The 20,328-nt window shown below is 43.1% G+C and overlaps 1 protein-coding gene across 3 annotated transcripts in view; it reads right to left on the reverse strand.

The window, feature by feature from the left end:
* NOS1 (nitric oxide synthase 1) overlaps positions 1-20,328 on the reverse strand; it is a 640,233-nt gene that overhangs the window by 399,207 nt on the left and 220,698 nt on the right. The window contains exon 1 of one of the 3 annotated variants that reach the window (XM_073676374.1): positions 5,299-5,577. The exons of the other annotated variants lie outside the window; for them this stretch is intronic. The gene's annotated coding sequence lies outside the window, so the exon portion shown is untranslated. Of the gene's footprint in view, positions 1-5,298; positions 5,578-20,328 lie in introns of those variants that run through there. 3 annotated transcript variants of the gene reach the window in all.

The raw sequence follows: 20,328 nt of genomic DNA on the forward strand, positions 1-20,328 counted from the left end.
TCACACTAATTAATATGAAACCTTGGTTGATAAAATCTGTCCTGTGGTTTTTGTGTAATCTTTACTTCCAGTTTGGAGATAGTAATATGCTCGCGATCCGAGGCGGCCTGTGGGGTGGGCTCTATCTGGTGCTCTGCTTACATATTCATCTGTATGCTCTTATGACAGCTCACTGTGCCTTCACTGACCTGCCTCCTATTTTACCTAGCCCAGCACTACTGGATGCATTATGTAAAATAGGAGGCAGGTCAGTGAATGATCAGTGAGCTGTCATAAGAGCATACAGATGGATATGTGAGCAGAGCACCAGAAAGAGCGCCCCCCACAGGCCGCTCCAAAGCACGAGCATCTCATTATCTCCAAACTGAAAATAAAGATTACACAAGAACCACAGGACAGATTTCATCAACTAAAGTATCATATTAATCAGTGTAATGTTGCCCACCTGACAGTGTATGTAGTTTACTGAGCACAATCCTGCTGACAAATGCGCTTTAAAGGGATATTCTCAAGTTATTGAATTGCTTAGTTAGGCAGCATGTAAATTAGCAGGTTGCAGGTCTCTTGCAATGAGAACTTTTATCTTACATAGTGTACAGTTCTTTTACATAGAACTCAGCCACTAGTGCCTGCCCAGACCCTGGCCAAGTGAGTGCAGTAGGTACATTTCAGGAGAGGGTTTAACTCCTACCATACCAGCCACCTCTCTTCAGCCCATTGATTTCTATACAGCAGTTAGCTGCTCACTTCCCTTAAGCTCCTTTCCCTTTGCACTGAGCTTCTGAGGAGCTGCTATTGTAAATTGTGCAAGATCACCAGCCCGAAGCTTTAAGAGCAGATCTCCTAATCTCAGCTCTTGGCTCTCACTGTGCTGAGCTCTGTGCTAGTTCAAATGCCTTCTATGTGAAAATATATGGATAACTGTGTATACTCCAAAATAAATGAATGATAGTTGAATGTGGTATAGCTAGAGATGAGCGGATCGATTCTTGTGACTCCAGTCCAGCATCCAGGTCAGTGGTGCCAGGTGGTTAGAATGGAGTTCAGTGATTCTCATACCGTTTGGTGTCCCTGGAGTGACTTTTGATTAGCCAGGGCTGGCGTGACATCATCTATGCATCATGTCATACATATGATGTTGTACCAGCTTTAATAAATCAAATGCTGTGCCAGGGACACTGGAAGGTAAGAGATTTATTGGCCTCTCAACTAGCCGCCAGGTACCACGAGCCTGGATGCTGGAATGGAGTCACACAAATAGATTAATTCATCTGTAGTACATGTGTTTTCCTGCCAGGTACATGCGGAAGTGAAGGGTTCTTCACTTGCATTTCCGCATGTGGGTTGACAAATGCTTTCCAAGCGATTTTAGCATCACTTGGAAAGTGCTTGTCAACTTGGTCACACTATATAAATCCATGCAACCGGCATGGATTTATATAGTGTGACCGAAAGAATGGTAAAAAATAAAAAAATAAATATATACTTACCCTCTGATGGCCCCCGGTGTCCTGCTTCCCTCCGTTCTCCCTTGCCGGCAGTGGTACACTGAAGGACCTGCCAACGTCAGCGTCGCGTGACCCGTCACATGACTATGACATCAGCGCAGGTTCTTCAGTCCATCGCGAACTGCGGGCATGCGAGGAGGAGCGCACCGCGGGCCGCCAGAAGGTAAGTATATATTTATTTTTTATTTTATTCTTTTTTTTACAGTTTTCTATGGTACCCGGGTCCAGAGGAGAGTCTCCTGTCCTCCACACCCGGGTACCATCCGCACATTGAAACGCATGGATTCCGCAAGTACAGATGCAGTGATGCATAATCCATGCGATCTAATGCAAGTCAATGGCGGCGAAAACGCAGCACTTCCGCAAAATAATTGGTAGTGCTGCTTTTTTTTCCGCAATGATAATCCGCATCGGAAATTTCCGCAGCATGTGCACAGCACAAGCGGATTATCATTGGGGAACATGGCAGGCCTTTTACCATGCGTTTTTTAAGCGTTTCTGCAGCGTTTTTGCCGCTGCGGAAATGCTTAAAATACGCATCGTGGGCACAGAGCCTAACTCTGAGTTGCTCAAAAGACAACTTGAGAATAACGCTTTAAGAAATAGATTTGAGCTATCTTTGACTGAAGATTTTTAATGTGGATTTTGGAAAAGACTCTGCTCCAAAATCTACGTGAAAATGTCTTTAAATGTTTGTCTTTAATCAAGCTTCTTATTCATTTCAATTGGAAAACAGGCTTGTAGTATACATGGTGTTGTTTTCCACTTTTATTTTTCCACTTTTATTTTCCATATTTCAAAAAAAGCAACATGTCAATAATTGCATTCCTGCTTCAAAAAAATCTTAAAATTTGACTATTAAATGACTATAGGCCAAAATAACATGCCCAAATATTTTTTCAAACCCTTTTTGAGGTGAATATTTCAGCCAGGAAAATCCACATAAATGTGAATATATCTTGAAGCTAACCCTATGTGCCACACAAGATAAACTGAGATCCACATATGAAAATTATCCAGAGGAAATGCATGTACACGTTTAATGGCATATTAAATATGTTCATATCATTACATGCACAGGCCATGTCATCTATAGGGACTGATAAAGTGGAAAATTTCAGACGCAAGATGTCAGCTTGGGTTGACTTCTGTTGGACCTCCTGAGCTCAGTCACTGCTAGGCCTCTATTGTTATATCCTAACCTTGGTCCACCAGAGAATCCTTGTCTGAGACACTTTGGACCTGCTGTGGGTACATGCCCCAGTAATATAACTTACCCAAGAATCCTTGTCTAAGACACTTGGGACTTGTTGTGGGTACATGCCCCAGTAATGTAACTTAATGGAAATCTGGCACCAGCTTTATGCTTCTTAATCTGAGGGCAGCATAAATTGGGGTCAGAGAAACTGATTCCAGTTGTGTGTCACTTATTGAGCTCCTTGCAGCAATTTTGATAATTTCAGTGTCTTGACCAATAGACAGCCGACAATCAGCAGGGAGGTGGGGACAGAAAGAGCTCACGAATATCGAGGACTACATAGTAGGAGCTCATCACTGAGAGGACTAGCAGAGCTTGAGCAGAGAAAACAATGTTTTAACAAAACTAAAGCAAGAAGCCTTGGGATTGACCAAGAGTTAGAATCAGAGTCTCTACCCCTACTTTATTCTGCTCTGAGATGGGGCAGCATAAACCTGGACGTAACACATTCTCTTTAAGCGATGTGGGAGTCCATCAGCGACCTGTCATGCTGACCATAAATGTAAGAGAAAAGTTGACAAACCTATAGTACATGGCAAGGAAGAGAGCAATTTCAACATGAACAAAACTGGTTTCTATTCCTTTGTTTACATAGAAATTAACATATGGATTTGGTGGTCGGGAAGACTCGCAGAATAAAGCATTTATCTTGTCTGTATGACTCATGTAAGCAAACATATTCTAATACTGTTATGAGCAGCATGGGACTGTTGACCTCATTCACACAAGTGAACAGAGGAAATAGTTATGTGGTTGACAAAAGTATTTGGCAAAAACTGAAATAAACAAGGCTATTTACTTATTAATATGACTTCAATTGTTTCTGATGAAATTGTGTACATGATATGAAATGAAAAAATCATGATGTGCTCACATACAGTGTTTTTCTGGTTATTACATTCTTTTCCAATGAAAAGAACAGTTGAAATGTCCATGATAATAGATTCTAATTTTGGTTAAGTTAAGTTTATTATTTGCACTTATATTTTACCAAGATCCATTAAATAAACAATAATATTTCTCTTAGACACATACACAATAAATGTGTACACTGTGTTATGTATATTCTATATTGCCTAGCATGTATATGTGCCTCATGCAAAAACATATGAAAACGTGCTTCCTACAACACAATCCCAGTCTGTAGTACCAGATGCTCTGCTAACACTTCTTCTGTACATATAAATACTTAATATTACATAGAGTGTATACTTTTATAGTTGTTATCAGTTGATTTAGCTAAGATTAGAATATAAAATTTACAATTCGGAGCAGAATATTACTGCTCATTGTCTATGCAAAGCAATTTATCCCAAGTATTAGAATGTAACATACTGGAAACCTGTCAGCAAAAAATGTAGTATTTACCTGTAGCCATTGTGCTAATCTGCAGGAAAATACTGGATGAAACATGTGCAACAATGTAATTGGATGAGCGGCTGCAGGGAGAAAATGAAGTTATATCCCTTCTGCAGCTGCTCACTTACAGTCATCAGGGGAGTGTCGGGGGAGTAAAAAGTCAGTACTCACTAAACTGTGAGAGCGCTGTAATCACTCTCTGTGATCATTATTGGCAGACATCGTGCCCTCTACATATGCTGCAGGAATTCACGCAAATAGAGTGAAATTAAAATTGCGTATTTAACAAAAGTGACAAAGGGCTTATTCAAACACATCATATAGCGGTAATATTTTACACTGTGTGTTATGACTGCACTTCCAAACTCAAATCGCAGGTCTCCTGAACTGAACTAACAGCCTCCTGGACTCTTACTTTGGCTCAGGTGAACTGCGGTCGGGTCAGAAACTGCAAACAACATCCTGCTTGTAATTTTGTTAATAAGCCCTAATAATGCTTCTCCTATTGGGTTCTTATTACATGAGTTTATTTTTCACTTATCTAGTAATAAATTTGTAAAATATTAAGAAAAATATGATAATTATATGAATAGTTAATTTCATTATTTGCATTTATATTTGACTAAAATCTTTTAAATAGACAATGATATTTCTCTTAGACACATACACAGTAAATGTGTACACTGTGTTATGTATATTCTATAGCATGTATATGTGCTTCATGCAGAAACATATAAAAAACACACATGTATCCTACAATATAATCCCAGTCTTTATTACCAGACATTCTGCTACCATTTCTTCTCTATATCAAATGCTTAATATTACATAGAGTATATACTTTTATACTTATTATCAGTTGATTTAGCTTAGATTAGAAAATAAAATGTACAATTCGGATCAGGATACTACAGCGCATTATTTATATAAAGTAATATATCGCAAGAATGGAACATACAATGAGCATGATGACTGATATATGATAATGTACAATATTATTGAATATATGATAATAGTTTGATAATACATGCCACAATAATACCTATAAAATACATGATAATGCCATAGTACATCCATAATAATACACAAAAAAAATAAATAGTAAAGAAAAAAACACCATAGACATGAAGCAAGTATTACTGCAAAAAGTAAGTGCTCCTCCAATCATCTTACCTTTGCAGGATCAATATCTAAGACTGATTCAGGCTTCCACTTCTCAATAATGGGCTTCTCGTTCTCCAGCGAGAACATGGTCACCTCATTTGAGGGGTGGTATTGGTACAGTAAATGTACTTGAGAACTGCACTGGCCAGCAAATAGGCAAGCCAATAGTAGCTATGGCAGTAATGTGAGAATAGAAACAGGTGGCACAGTTCTCCAGTCTCTCTACACTAACAAGCCCGCAAGCATGTTGGCATTGTGTGACAGCTCAGCGTCTGAGCCACACGCAAAATACACCATCTCAGGGAAAACTACAACTCTTTATAATGTGGAAATCTCACACTGGCACCAGGAATTTTAAACGGACATATCTTTTGAAGCTAAGCTTTTACCATCTGTTCTCTCTTTTAACTGCAAACCTTGAAACCTTGTAAATCCTGCGTGTTCTCGTATGTACATGTCCTTGGGATTTTATGCTGTTAAGGCACTCATTGTTTCTGAAATAAAAACTGGATCAAGTGCATTTGCCGGAGATAAAAATCACAAAAAAATGAAAAGAGTGCTCTGCAACCTATTCATTATAAATAAAAGTTAATGATCGTACATGGTTCAGGATCCAATTTTATGTAATAAGTATAAACATTTTAGAGACTTTTAGAAAGGGCATTACATTTATCTTCGCTATAGTGGTAAACTGCAATCTATTTTAAGGAGCTAGTATTACACTACGTGTGTTTAGAGGTTAGAACATTTCTCAAAATATTAAAAGCAAAGGATGCAGTAAATGCATTACGGGTATTTCATAAAGTACAGTGGTTTGAAAAAGTATTCACACCCTGTGTACTTTTCCACATTTGTTCACGTTCCATCCACAAATGTAAATTAGCAAGTAGTAGCAAGAGTTTGTGACGTGTAAAGGAAATTATTCATGATTTTCTAAATTATTTAAAAAATGTGAATCTGAAAATTGCAACATGCATTTGTATTCAGCCCCCTGTAGTTTGATACCCCTAAATAAAATCCTGAGTGACCAAATGCCTCCAGAAGTCACATAATTAGTAAATTGAGCCCTCCTGTGTATAATTTATTCTCATTATAGGTACAGCTGTTCTGTGAAGGCCTCAGAAGTTTGTTAGAGAACATTTGGGATCAAACAGCATGATGAAAACCAATGAACACACCAGACAAGTCAGGTATAAAGTTGTGCAAAAAAGTAAAGCACAGTTAGGTCATAAAAGAATAGCCCAAGCTCTGAACATCTCACAGAGCACTGTTCAATCCATCATCCAAAAACGGTAGAAGTATGGCACAACTGCAAACCTCCCAAGACATGGCTGTCCAACTAAACTGACATCCCAAGCAAGGAGAGCACTAATTAGAGAAAGCAGCCTAGAGGCCCAAGGTCACTCTCGAAGAGCTGAAGAGATCCACAACTCAGTTAGGAGAATCTGTCCATAGAACAACTATTAGTTGTTTACTCTACAACTCTGGCCTTTATGGAAGAGTGGCAAGAAGAAAGCCATTTTCGAAAGCAAGTCATAAGAAGTCCCATTTGCAGTTTGCAAAAAGACATTTAGGGGACACAGCTAGCATATGGAAGAGGGTGCTCTGGTCAGTTGAGACAAAAGTAGAACTTTTTGGGCTTATTGCAAAAAGTTATGTGTGGCAGAAAACTAACCCTGAAAACACCATATCTTCCGTCAAACATGGTAGCAGCGTCCACTGCTGTTTGTTCCTGGGAAACACCTATGGAGTCAAAATCGTCACTACACCTGTAAATGAATTCCCAGAGGGGTATAATTTTCAAAATGGTGTCATTTGAGGGGCGATTCTGCTCTTCTGGCACTTAGGGGCTATGTATATGGAGTCCATAAGCTATTCTCCAAGAGTCAAATAGTGCACCGTCCCTCCCGAGTCTCACCATGTGGCTAAGCAGTACTGGACATACACATATGGGGTATTGCCACATTCAGCAGAAATTGTGTAACAAATTTTGGTGACATTTATACCAATTTACCAGTGTGAACATGTAAAATCTGTAGCTAAAACAATGTTTTCTTCACCACCCTATGGTATAAGGTTCTGTGATATACCTGTGTTGTCAGTATGATCATTGCACTCTTACATGAATTCATTGAGGAATGTAGTTTGCAAAAAGGGGTCACTTTTGTGAGGGTTCTGCTGTTCTGGCACCTCAGGGGCTATGCCAATGTAACATGGCACCCGCAAACCATAACAGGAAAATCTGCACTATAATATAAGGCTCCTTCACTTCTGAGCTTTGTTCTGTGCCTCAAAAGTAGTTTTTGACCAAATATGGGGTATTGGCGTACATAAAATTGCATATCAAACTGTACCATTCATTTTCTCCTGTTTACCCTTGTGAAAATGAAAAATTGGGACTAAAGCAATATTTTTCTGGGAAAAAAAATATTTTTTTATTTTCACAGCTCAACGTTATAAAATTCTGTGAAGCACTTGTGGGTTAAAGGTGCTCACCACACCTCTAGATAAATTCCTTGAGGGGTGTAGTTTCCAGAATGGTATCACTTATGTTTTTTTTTTCACTGTTTAGGCACGTCAGGGGCTCTCCAAACGCAACATGGCACCCCATTCTGCGCTCAAAAACGTTGTTCCTTTCTTTTGGAGGTTGGCAGTGTGCCCAAACAGTAGTTTCCCACCACACATAGGGTATTGACATACACAGAAGAAATTGCACAAAAAAATTTGGGGTCCATTTTCTCTTGCGAACCTTGTGAAAATGAAAAATTTGGGGCTAAAGCGGCATTTTTGTGAGAAAAGTTAGATTTTTTTATTTTCACAACATAACGTTATCAATTTCTGTGAAGCACCTTTGGGTCCAAGGTGCTCACCACACCTCTACATAAATTCCTTGCGAGGTGTAGTTTCCAAAATGGGGTAATTTGTGGGGGATTTCCACTGTTTAGGTACATCAGGGACTCTACAAACGCGACATGGCATCCGATATTTAATCTATTCCGGCCTATTTTCCATTCTAAAAGTCAAATGTCGCTCCTTCCCTTCCAATCCTTGTCGTGTGCTCAAACAGTAGTTTTCCACCACCACATGTGGGGTATCGTAAAAATTTGGGGCTAAAGCAACATTTTTGTGGGAAAATGTATTATTTTCATTTTTTCCTTCCACATTGCTTTCATTCCTGTATGGCATCTGAAGGGTTAATAAACTTGTTGAATTTGGTTTTTAGCACTTTGAGGGGTGCAGTTTTTAAAATGGTGCCACTCATGGGTATTTTCTATCACATAGTCCCCTCAAAGTCACTTCAAATGGGATGTATTCCCTAAAAAATGGTTTTGTAAATTTTGTTGCAAAAATGAGAAATTGCTGATAAACTTTTAACCCTTCTAACTTCTTAACAAAAAAAAATATTTTTTCAAAAATGATTGTGATGTAAAGTAGACATGTGGGAAATGTTATTTATTAACAATTTCATTTGATATACTGTAATTCTCTGGTTTTAGGGCAAAAAAATTAAACGTTTAAAAATTGAGACCAATTAACCCCAAAAATATCTACCTAAATTAATCACTACTATAAAGTACAATGTGTCACGAACAAACAGTCTCAGAATCACTGGAATACATTGAACCATTTCAGAGTCATTACCTCATAAAGTGAAACTGGTCAAAATTGAAATATTTGATGTGGTCAGGAAAGTGGAAATAGGCTTTGGGGTGAAGGGGTTAAGATATAGAGGAGGAAGCTAGGTATGTTACAATGCATGCCTACCTAAGAACAACCTACCCCCTAGTAGTTTCCTCAGTGGGGAACTGATGGTTATCGCCAAGGAATGTTACCAATTGTAGCCAAGAAGTGTTACAGTAGTGTCATGCAATACTCCATAAACATTATGGAAGATTTTGCTGTGTAGCAGCAGGCAAAATGAGATCAATGCAGTCTGAGACAGTGATACAGAGGTGTGGTTTAAAGAAGCACTCCTGTCATCAAAGTTTTTATACTCTTAATATATTGTAATAACCATATTATATAGCACTATATACATACAATTGCTCATTTTGCCCCTCTACCCAGATAATTCTTCTTTTTCCTATTAGGTCTATGACATCTCGTGATTAAAAACTGACTAGCTGAATCCTTCTAAGCTCTATTTTGAAAAAGGAAGTCTATTTTTCCGGTATGAGTAATGAGTCACTGCAAAAGTCCCTGGCTGGGGGAGGAGAGAGCACCTGGGTCACAAGTTGAAGAAGAGAATTATTTATGTAGGGAAAAGAGACTTCCTGTGCAGAAAAAAGAGAAGAATTTACTGGGTAGAAAGGCAAAATGAGCAATTGTAAGCACACAATGCTATATAATATGATGATTGCATTATATTAAGAAGATAAAAACGTTGTATGAAGTGCTTCTATAAGCAAAGCTTCTTTCGTTTGTTAATATTCAAATAAATGCAAAGCAATAGTAAAAGATATAATAAAATAATAATAAAAGACATAATAAAATAAATGAAAGACATTGAGGCACAAAACAAAGATTATCCCGTTAGGCTTTGCACTAACTAGACACTGGCTTCCCCAACTATACAGGTAACCTACAATCAACCTCTTGAGAAGGTTGTCACCAATAGAACTAGCTGGAGAGTAGCAGTTCCCGATAACGGAGTCGCTTGAACAGAAACCTTCTGTATCTTCAGTTTTCAACCACATGAAATGCATACCTTTCTATACCTAGTAATGACTAATCCCAACATCTAGATTGACCAAGTGCTACAAATAAAACTACGGCAGGAAGGAAATGACAGGCCGGCTTCCCAAACCTAAGTATCAGTTCATCAAAATCTAGGACCAAAACAGGAATTACAGAAACTTTAGCAATTTGCTAGGGATATCTAACCTGGACTATAACTCATTCAGTTTTTCCTGGATTAGATATATACTTCTTGGAGCCTAGAATGCATATGGAAGGAATCTTGGAGAAATGGAATGGAATGTGCTGTACCTAAGAGCCGCTATATTGCTCATTTTGTAACTCATCCTTGGCTTTTACAATTTGAAATTAAAAGTGAAGTTTTAACAAGATATATACAACCCTGGTCCTGCTGGAGACATCTTTGCTTGCTTTCTCATCAATACAATATGGTTGTTCTTGACTGATCAAGACATTTTACATTCTTGTTCTGGGTGTGATAAAATCATCACATTTACTATATGTCTGAATAAAATATTCGAATCTTCTTATTCTCCCTCATAATACATTTATTATGGTTACTGTACATTTCCCATGCAGCCCTACGGGCTTGGCTGTAGTCGTACTAGCAGAAGCCAAAGAATTTTCACAGAAAAAAATGTACCATTTTCATAATTTCCACTGTATTACAGGGAATCTGTCAGCAAAAAAATGTATTAGTTACCTGTAGCCATTGTGCTAATCTGAAGGTAAATACTGTATGAAACATGTGAAACAGTCCAATTGGATGAGCGGCTGCAGAAAGAAAATAAAGTTATATTCCCCCTGCAGCTGCTCACTTCCAGTCATCAGGGAGGTGTCTAGTGTAGTAAAAGTCAGTACTCACTAAACTGTGTGCACACTGTAATCACTCTCTGTGCTCCTTAACAGACATTGTGTCCTCCACATATTCTGCATAGCAGGAATTCAGGCAAGAAGAATATAGAGTGATTACAGAGTGTTCACAGTGCATGGAGAACTGACTTTTTATTGCCACATCATCGCCATGATGACTAGAAGCAAGCTGCTGCAGGGGGATATAACTTCATTTTTTCACCATATCTGCGATTCCAATTGGATTGTTGCACATGGTTAAAACAGTATTTAGTGCAAATTACAACTATGGCTGCAGGTAGATACTGCTTTTTTTTGCTGACAGGTTCATTTTAAATAACCTGGAATCAAGAAAATAGTGTAATATTCTTAAAGGGGTTATCCACTACTGGACAGTATTCTGTCAGGGCAGTCATCCTCTCTGACAAAATGGTAAAGGCTACAGTCAAATTGTGGTTGTCAAGTAATTGACCACCTTTAATGAATATTATGTAATGCAGCGTCTTGCTGACATTACGGTAATGGTCCAGGATGTGTTTTACCTGACCATGTACCTTCCCCCTCAGGTGACTGGTCACATGACTGTGACATAGCACAGGTCCTGCGTGCACAGAATGTCTGTCTGATCACATGACTGTGACATCAGCAAGGTCCTGTCTGTGTGTGTGTGTGTGTGTGTGTGTGCACGGGATGGATATATAAACCCTGCTTGATGGGAGACAGGTGTTCGGTGTGTTGGGCGTGAGGCCTGTTCCCCGTGTGTGTGGGACACCATGATACCGTGAAGCCTGGCAGCCTGAAAGGTCGAGGTTGGATCTTGTGTAGATGCCAGTGGCCTTGGAAGGCAGCGGCTTGGTGAAGAGTCTGGAAAGGCGCAGACTGGATGTGTGTGAATGAAACATTCCAGTAGCCTTAGACGGGACAACGGCTAGAGACCCCCACCTGGGAAAGCCTTAAAGCCACAGTGGTGGCGGATTAAATGGACTGCAGCAACTAAACCCGGCAAAGGTAATACACTTTGTTATATGGACACTTATATAGACATTGCTACAGTATTACCTTGCTGAAGGCTGTAACTTGGGCCAATTGGACCTGTCTGCTACTTGAGAGACTCCCGGATGTTAAGTGTGTAAACATGTCGGTGATAAACTAAGAAGGACTGTGTGATATGCGGTTTATGAAGTGCAATAAACTGCTGTATTGAGAAAATACCGGAAGGACATTGCACGTGTGCTTAATTTACCCGGTGCAGCGAGTATCCCCCATTATGATGACTAGCGCTGCCTTACAATTAATATTGACACTCCATAATGCACACCTCCCAATATTGTGCTGCACCAATTCTCTGGAATGCACTACCTCAGTCAACCAGGTTTATTCCCAGTATCCACAGTCTATTATTTCACCTTACTAATCTAACTTCACGCAGTTTCTTTCTACATTTCTCCTCAGAATGCTGGTGACCGGATCATGCAGATTTACAAGAATACCCTTGTTTACTATAAAAGATGGCTGAAACATACACAGCTAGCACTTTTTATTTGAGATGAGCAAATCTTTTTACCCCTTTACCCCAAAGGGTGGTTTGCACGTTAATGACCAGGCCAATTTTTACAACTCTGACCAGTGTCACTTTATGAGATAATAACTCTGGAACGCTTCAACGGATCTCACTGCTTCTGAGAATGTTTTTTCATGACATATTGTTTGTGTTGAGCGAGCATGCTCGACACTGCTCGGTACTTGCCCGAGCATCACGCTACTCGGGATGTTCGGCGAGCACCGAGCATTTCCGGGTTACTCGGGCGGGAGCTCGGGTCTCCGCCCTGCAGGCTTGGCGCGCTTTACAGAGCCAGTGAACATGCAGGGATTGCCAGCCAGTCACTGTAATGCCGCAGCCATGTTGTTTGTGGGCATTACAGTGATTGGCTGGCCGCACAGCATCACCTCGAGTATTTAAAACCGGGCGTCGCCATCTTGGACACAGTCGCTCCGGATCAGACAGTGTAGGGTCAGTGCTGCAGAGCTAGGGAGAGAATTATACTGCGAAATAGTTAGTGTAGGGTCTCTAAAGCCTGCCAAATCAAACAAACAGTCCTTCTCAGGACTAATATCCATCCCAGATATCAGGCAGGCAGGCAGGCTGTATAAGAGACGCAGTGGTTATACCAGCAAACGCTGCATTACAGTCCTGTGTGCTCCTGTTGGTCAAATTGCTAGACTTATCCCCTGGTTTCAGGGGCCAGGAAAAATCCTTTTTTTTTCATCTAAATCCTGTATTTTTTTTTCCTCAGTCAGAATGTACAAATACGCGTCTTATTAACCCTTTGGTATCCCCCCCCCCAAAACAAAAAAAAAAAATTGAGTGTGTCTGTGACTGTTCAGACACCAATATATCTGTTTAAAAGAGTCTGGTTTCGGCCAGATAACTAGAACTGTGGTTTTGCAGTTCCACGGTTCAAATCTCTGTATTATTCTGCTTTTGGCATTTTTTCCGTAAAAAAAACAATAATAGTGTCTCCCTGACTTTTCAGACACAAATATATCTGTTTAAAAGAGTCTGGTGTAGGCCAGATAACTAGAACTGTGGTTTTGCAGTTCCACGGGTCAAATCTCTGTATTATCCTGCTTTTGGCATTTTTTCCGTAAAAAAAAGCAGTAATAGTGTCTCCCTGACTGTTCAGACACAAATATATCTGTTTAAAAGAGTCTGGTGTAGGCCAGATAACTAGAACTGTGGTTTTGCAGTTCCACAGTTCAAATCTCTGTATTATCCACCTTTTTGCCTGTTTTACATAAAAAATAAAAAAATTGAGTGTCTCGCTCAGTGTTCAGACACAAATATATCTGTTTAAAAGATTCTGGTGTAGGCCAGACAAATAGAACTGTGGTTTTCCTCTTCCACGGTTCTAATCTCCTTTTTGTTACCCTTTTTCCGTTGATAGTGCAAGTGTAAGCTATTTTACTTCATTTACAATGGGCAAGGCGTGTGGCAAGGGACGTGGAACTGGACGTTCTGGTGATGGTGCGTGTAGAGGACGGGGCCGTGGCCAAGGTGAAAATGTGCCACAACCAACAGCCACATCTTCTCGCTCCCACTTCTTGACCAAATTAATAGGGAAGCACACTACAACACCAGTATTGTGAACTGATTAGTGTGAACAGGTTATTAATTGGATAGCAGATAATACTTCCTGTTACCTGGGCACCACCACCTCCAGTCTGTCTTCCACACGGTCAAGTTTTAGTAGCCATGAGTCTCGACCGCATACTCCTCCTCACCCTGATGCTCCTTCCTCCCACCATGCCGAGTGTCGTCAGACAGCAACTGATCCCACACTGGGACACTCTGAAGAGCTGTTCACTGGTCCATTTCCATATTTGTGCCCCTTGCCTGCTCCGCTTGAAGTGGTGGAAGAGGAGATCCCATGTAGTGATGGCCAAATATTTGAACAGCCACGGCCAGAGGAAGTCGATGCTGGCAATTTGTCACAAGAGGTGGACGATGACGAGACACAATTGCCTCGAAGTGAGGAGGAGGATTGTGGTGCGGAAGTGGAAGAGGAGGAGGTGGTGGATGATCTAGTAACTGACCCAACATGGCAGGAGGACACGCAGAGCGAGGCAAGCAGCACACAGGGGGAGGGAGGCAGAGTACCCCAACAGGCAGGAAGAAGCAGTGTGGTGGCCGCACACAGAAGGCGGGCAACAGTTCCCCGTAACACCAACACAAGGGACGTTGCCAGTACAACCGGTAGGTCTTCCAGAGTCTGGAATTTTTTTAAATACTCTGCTGATAACCCCAAAAAGGCCATTTGTACCACCTGCCATGCCAGCATCAGCAGGGGTGACAAAACTACCAGCCTGACCACCACCAGCATGATCAGGCACATGTCAGCAAAGCACCCGACTTTGTGGGGCGAACCCCAGGGTCCACAACCAGTGTCAGCGGGTGTCACCACCGCTTCTTCCGCTGTTGTGCGTGTAAGAGAACCCCCTGTTGTGCGTGCAAGGCAATCCCCTGTCCATACTGCATTCAAGGATGCCCCCTCCTCTCAGTCTTCACTTGTTATGGCAGTTTCTCAAGAAACGGCATAAACGTCCATGTCCCACCGCAGCGTTCAATTGTCCATATCCCAGACCTTTGGACGAAAGCGCAAATTCACAGCCAATGCCCCACAGGCCACAGTCCTAAATTCGCACATTTCACGACTGCTTGCGTTGGAAATGCTGCCTTTTAGGCTGTTGGAGACGGAATCCTTCTGCAACCTTATGGCGGTGGCCGTCCCTCGGTACTCGGTCCCCAGCCGACACTATTTTGCCCGGTGTGCCATCCCCTCACTACACAAGCACGTGTCCAAAAACATCTGCCGTGCCCTCAACAGCGCAGTTACTGGGAGAGTCCACCTGACAACGGACACGTAGACAAGTGTTTGTGGCCAGGGACCGTACATCTCCCTGACGGCACACTGGGTAAACATAGTGGAAGCCGGGACCCTGTCGGACCTTGGGACGGAACACATCCTCCCCACACCGAGGATTGCGGGCCCTATGTCAGTCAGAGTTGCCCCCACAGTGTACAGCTCCTGCGCATCATCCTCCTCCTCCTCCTCATGTTCAGCCTCCATCTCAGATATCACCACATCAGTTACAAGCTGGAAGCACTGCAGTACTGCCTCAGCCAAGCGGCAACAGGCTGTGCTGAAACTCATAAGCTTAGGTGATAAACCTCACACTGCTTGTGAGTTGTGGACAGCTGTGAAAGAGCAGGCAGATCTGTGGCTGAGACCGCTGAACCTACATCCAGGCATGGTCGTGTGTGACAATGGCCATAACCTGGTGGCGGCTCTGAGGCGAGGGAGATCACACACGTACCATGTCTGGCTCATGTGCTTAACCTCGTGGTTCAGCGGTTTCTTAAATCGTACCCCGAGTTGCCAGATCTGCTCGTCAAAGTACGCCGCCTGTCAGCTCATTTTCGCAAGTCGGCTACAGCTTCCGCCGGCCTTGCTGTGTTGTAGCAGCGTTTGCAGTTTCCGGCACACCGACTGGTGTGTGATGTCCCCACACGTTGGAACTTTACCCTCCACATGTTGCAAAGGATTTGTGAGCAGAAGAGAGCAGTTGTGGAGTACCAGCTGCAACAAGGTCGTTGAAATTCAGGTCAGACTCCACGCATAAGACCTCAGGAGTGGACCTGGATGTCTGACATATGTACCATCCTGACAAACTTTGAGGAGTCCAGCAAGATGGTGAGTGGCGATGACACCATCATTAGCATCAGCATCCCACTTTTCTGTCTTTTGCAACGCTCTCTGCAGAGAATTAAAGAGGAGGCATTGCAGCCAGAGTATGATGAGATGGATCAAGAAGCCATAGCGGGCGATTACACACAGCCCAGCCTCATCTCATCCCAACATGCATTGGGGGACAATGAGGAAGAGGAGGAGGAGGAGGAAGAACAGGAGCTGGTATCATGCACAGTAGATGGTAGTACCTGTACAACTGTCATACCGTCGGTTCAGCGTGGGTGGCCTGAGGACAGGGGGGAGAAGGAGGAGGAGAGCATGGTCAGTCGTCACCTTAGTGAGGACACGGAAGTCTTGCCCGTTACCAGTCTGGCACGCATGGCTGACTTTATGTTACGCTGCCTTAGCCATGACCCTCGCATTGTCAAAATGTTGGGTGACAGTCATTACTGGTTGGTGACACTTTTAGTCCTCCGCTACAAGGAGAACTTTCACTCTCTTATTCCTGAGGTGGAGAGGTTTACAAAAATGGGGCAGTACCAGAAGGCCCTTGCTGCAGATCTGTTAAAAAAATTCCCATCTGAACACGCTAGCGGCAGAGGTCACAGTTTGTTGACCAACCAAGGCGTACAGGCGAGAGAGACGCAACTCCAATCCAGCAGAGGCAGGGGAACACTGCCAACATTCTGGGACAGTTTCCTGAGACCCGCCCATCTTACAGGCCCTGAGGCGCGGGGTACTCTCACAAGGAGTGGAAAGTTTCAAAGGATGGTGAGGGAGTACCTTGCCGACCGTACCAGCGTCCTCCATGATTCCTCTGTGCCTTTTAATTATTGGGTATCCAAGCTGGACACTTGGAATTAACTCGCTCTGTACGACTTGGAGGTCCTGGCCTGCCCTGCCACTAGCGTGTTATCGGAGCGTGTTTTTAGTGCCGCTGGGGGAATTATAACTGATAAGCGCACTCGCCTGTCAACTGACAATGCTGACAAGCTGACCCTTATCAAAATGAACAAGGGCTGGATTGGGCCAGACTTCTCATCACAACCAAATGCAGCAGTGTAACATAAAGTCAAATCCACTGTGTTATTTCGGGAAGTGTATTCCCATGCACCGCTTCACACCCACACATGGGTAAACGCTTCATCATTTCGTCTGTTTTTTGCTCTTCTCCTTATCCTCAGCCTCCACCGCCACTATACCACCAGGGTGACCGTGGTCCGTGTTGCCAGCAATGCAAGTTCCTCCGTCCTATTTTTTGGCAGCTTTTGCTTGGAAGGCATAGGCAAAGACTATGGGAGACCCACTCCCCAATAATGGGAATAATGCTTTTAATATGTTGTACTGCATGGCTCCTGTAAGGGGCATTAAAACCATCTTGTTAAGCTACTGTGACCTCCACCACTCTTCCAAGGGGCATTAAAACCATCTTGCTAAACCACTCTGACCTCCACGTCTCTTCCAAAGGGCATTAAAACTGTCTTGTTAAGCTGCGGTGACCTCCACCACTCTTCATAGGGACATTAAAACTGTCTTGTTAAGCTACTGTGACCTCCACTACTCTTCCAAGGGGCATTAACACCATCTTGTTAAGCTACTGTGACCTCCACCACTCTTCCAAGGGGCATTAAAACCGTCTTGTTAAACCAGTCTGACCTCCACGTCTCTTCCAAGGGGCATTAAAACCGTCTTGTTAAGCTACTGCAACCTCCACCACTTTTCCAAGGGGCATTAAACCCATCTTGTTAAACCACTCTGACCTCCACGTCTCTTCCAAGGGGCATTAAAACCATCTTGTTAAGCTACTGCCACCTCCACCACTTTTCCAAAGGGCATTAAAACCGTCTTTTTAAGCTACTGCGACCTCCACCACTCTTCCAAGGGGCATTGATATTGTCTTTTTATTCCACTGTGACCTCCACGTCTCTTCCAAGGGGCATTTAAACCATCTTGTTAAGCTACTGTGACCTCCACCACTCTTCCAAGGGGCATTAAAACCGTCTCGTTAAGCTACTGCGACCTCCACGTCTCTTCCAAGGGGCATTAAAACCGTCTTGTTAATCTACTGAGACCTCCACGTCTCTTCCAAGGGGCATTCAAACCGTCTTGTTAAGCAACTGCGTCCTCCACCTCTTTTCCAAGGGGCATTAAAACCGTCTTGTTAAGCTACTGCGACCTCCATCACTTTTCCAAGGGGCATTAAAACCGTCTTGTTAAGATACTGCGACCTCCATCACTTTTTTAAGGGGCATTAAAACTGTCTCGTTAAGCAACTGCGACCTCCACCACTCTTCCAAGGGGCATTAAAACCATCTTGTTAAGCTACTGTGACCTCCACCGCTATATTCCAAGGGGCATTAAAACCATCTTGTTAAGCTACTGCGACCTCAACCACTCTTCCAAGGGGCATTGATATTGTCTTTTTATTCCACTGCGACCTCCACCACTCTTCCAAAGGGCATTGATATTGTCTTTTTATTCCACTGTGACCTCCACGTCTCTTCCAAGGGGCATTTAAACCGTCTTGTTAAGCTACTGTGACCTCCACCACTCTTCCAAGGGGCATTAAAACCATCTTGTTAAACCACTCTGACCTCCACGTCTCTTCCAAGGGGCATTAAAACCGTCTTGTTAAGCTACTGTGACCTCCACCACTCTTCCAAGGGGCATTAAAACCATCTTGTTAAACCACTCTGACCTCCACGTCTCTTCCAAGGGGCATTAAAACCGTAGTGTTAATCTACTGTGACCTCCACCACTCTTCCAAGGGGCATTAAAACCATCTTGTTAAACCACTCTGACCTCCACGTCTCTTCCAAGGGGCATTAAAACTGTCTTGTTAAGCTACTGTGACCTCCACCACTCTTCCAAGGGGAATTAAAACTGTCTTGTTAAGCTACTGTGACCTCCACCACTCTTCCAAGGGGCATTAAAACTGTCTTGCTAAGCTACTGTGACCTCCACCACTTTTCTAAGGGGCATTAAAACCGTCTTGTTATGCTACTGTGACCTCCATGTCTCTTCCAAGGGGCATTAAAACCGTCTTGTTAAACCACTCTGAACTCCACAGCTCTTCCAAGGGGCATTGAAATGTTGTTCTTAATTACCTCTAACCTCCACGACTCTTCCAACGGGCATTGCATTTCCTCTGAATTTTAGTCAGCTTTTGCTTTTCAATGCATAGGCGAACACTAAGGGAGACCCACTCCCCAATAATGGGTAGAAGGTTTTTAGTATGCTGTAATCCACGTCTGTTTCAAGGGGCATTGCAGTTCCTCATAATTTTTGGAAAGCCTTCCATTCACTGCTTAGGCCAACAGTGTACAGGAGACCCAGTTGCTATAAATGGAAAAAAACGGTTTAGTTAAGGCCCTCTGACCTCCATGTCACGTCTAAGGGGCATTGGAGTGCCTCGAAATTTTGGGTAGGCATTGCACTCACTGTATGCCCTATAACTGTGTAGCCGAAACCCTCCTTTTGGTACAGAAACATATCCTACAAGACATGTGTGGTTGACTGGCCTGATATTGATGTGAATGGTCCCTGTTCCTCCTGCTCTTTCTCCTTCGCCATCACCTCATCCATCATTCATCACCTGAAGCTTTGTTTTAATGGGAGTCATAGAGCTGGGATAGTAGCAGGAAAACATCCAGCAATCCTCGGAGGAGGTAGGATATGCGCCAAAACGCTGACCACCTCAGGCCTAGCCGCTACTACATACATGCGCTTGCATTCCAAAGAACAGAAAGCTAAGGAGATGGATGACCTCATGATCATGAATAATTTACTCGTTGTGTAGGAGGCCGACCACTGCTGCTGTCCACCCTCTGAACTTTGTGTTGAAGCCTGATTGACCCAGGACCCGCAATCCTCTATGTCTGGAGGATGTGTTGCATCCCAGTGTCCAACTGTGTCCCGGCTTCCACAATATTAACCCAGTATGAAGGTGTCAGTCAGATGGACCATCCCTGGCCACATTCACTTGTCCACGTGTTTGTGGTTAGGCTGTCCCTCAAATAGGGGCGGCTGGGGACCGTTTATGGACGCCTGGCCGCCCACAGGCGGCTGGGGACCGTGTGTGGGCAACCGGCCGCGGGGTGGTTAGGGACCGAGTATGGACACCCGGCCGTCCACTGGCAGCTGGGGACCGAGCGTGGACACCCGGTCGCCGGACGGCTGGGGACTGAGTATGGATACCAGGCCGCCGACACAGCCATGACATGGTGGCCGGTGTCTGCCT

This window comes from Phyllobates terribilis, unplaced genomic scaffold, assembly GCF_046119375.1.
Source record: "Phyllobates terribilis strain yellow unplaced genomic scaffold, ASM4611937v1 Scaffold_1__5_contigs__length_1240528914, whole genome shotgun sequence".
NCBI classification, from domain to species: domain Eukaryota; kingdom Metazoa; phylum Chordata; class Amphibia; order Anura; family Dendrobatidae; genus Phyllobates; species Phyllobates terribilis.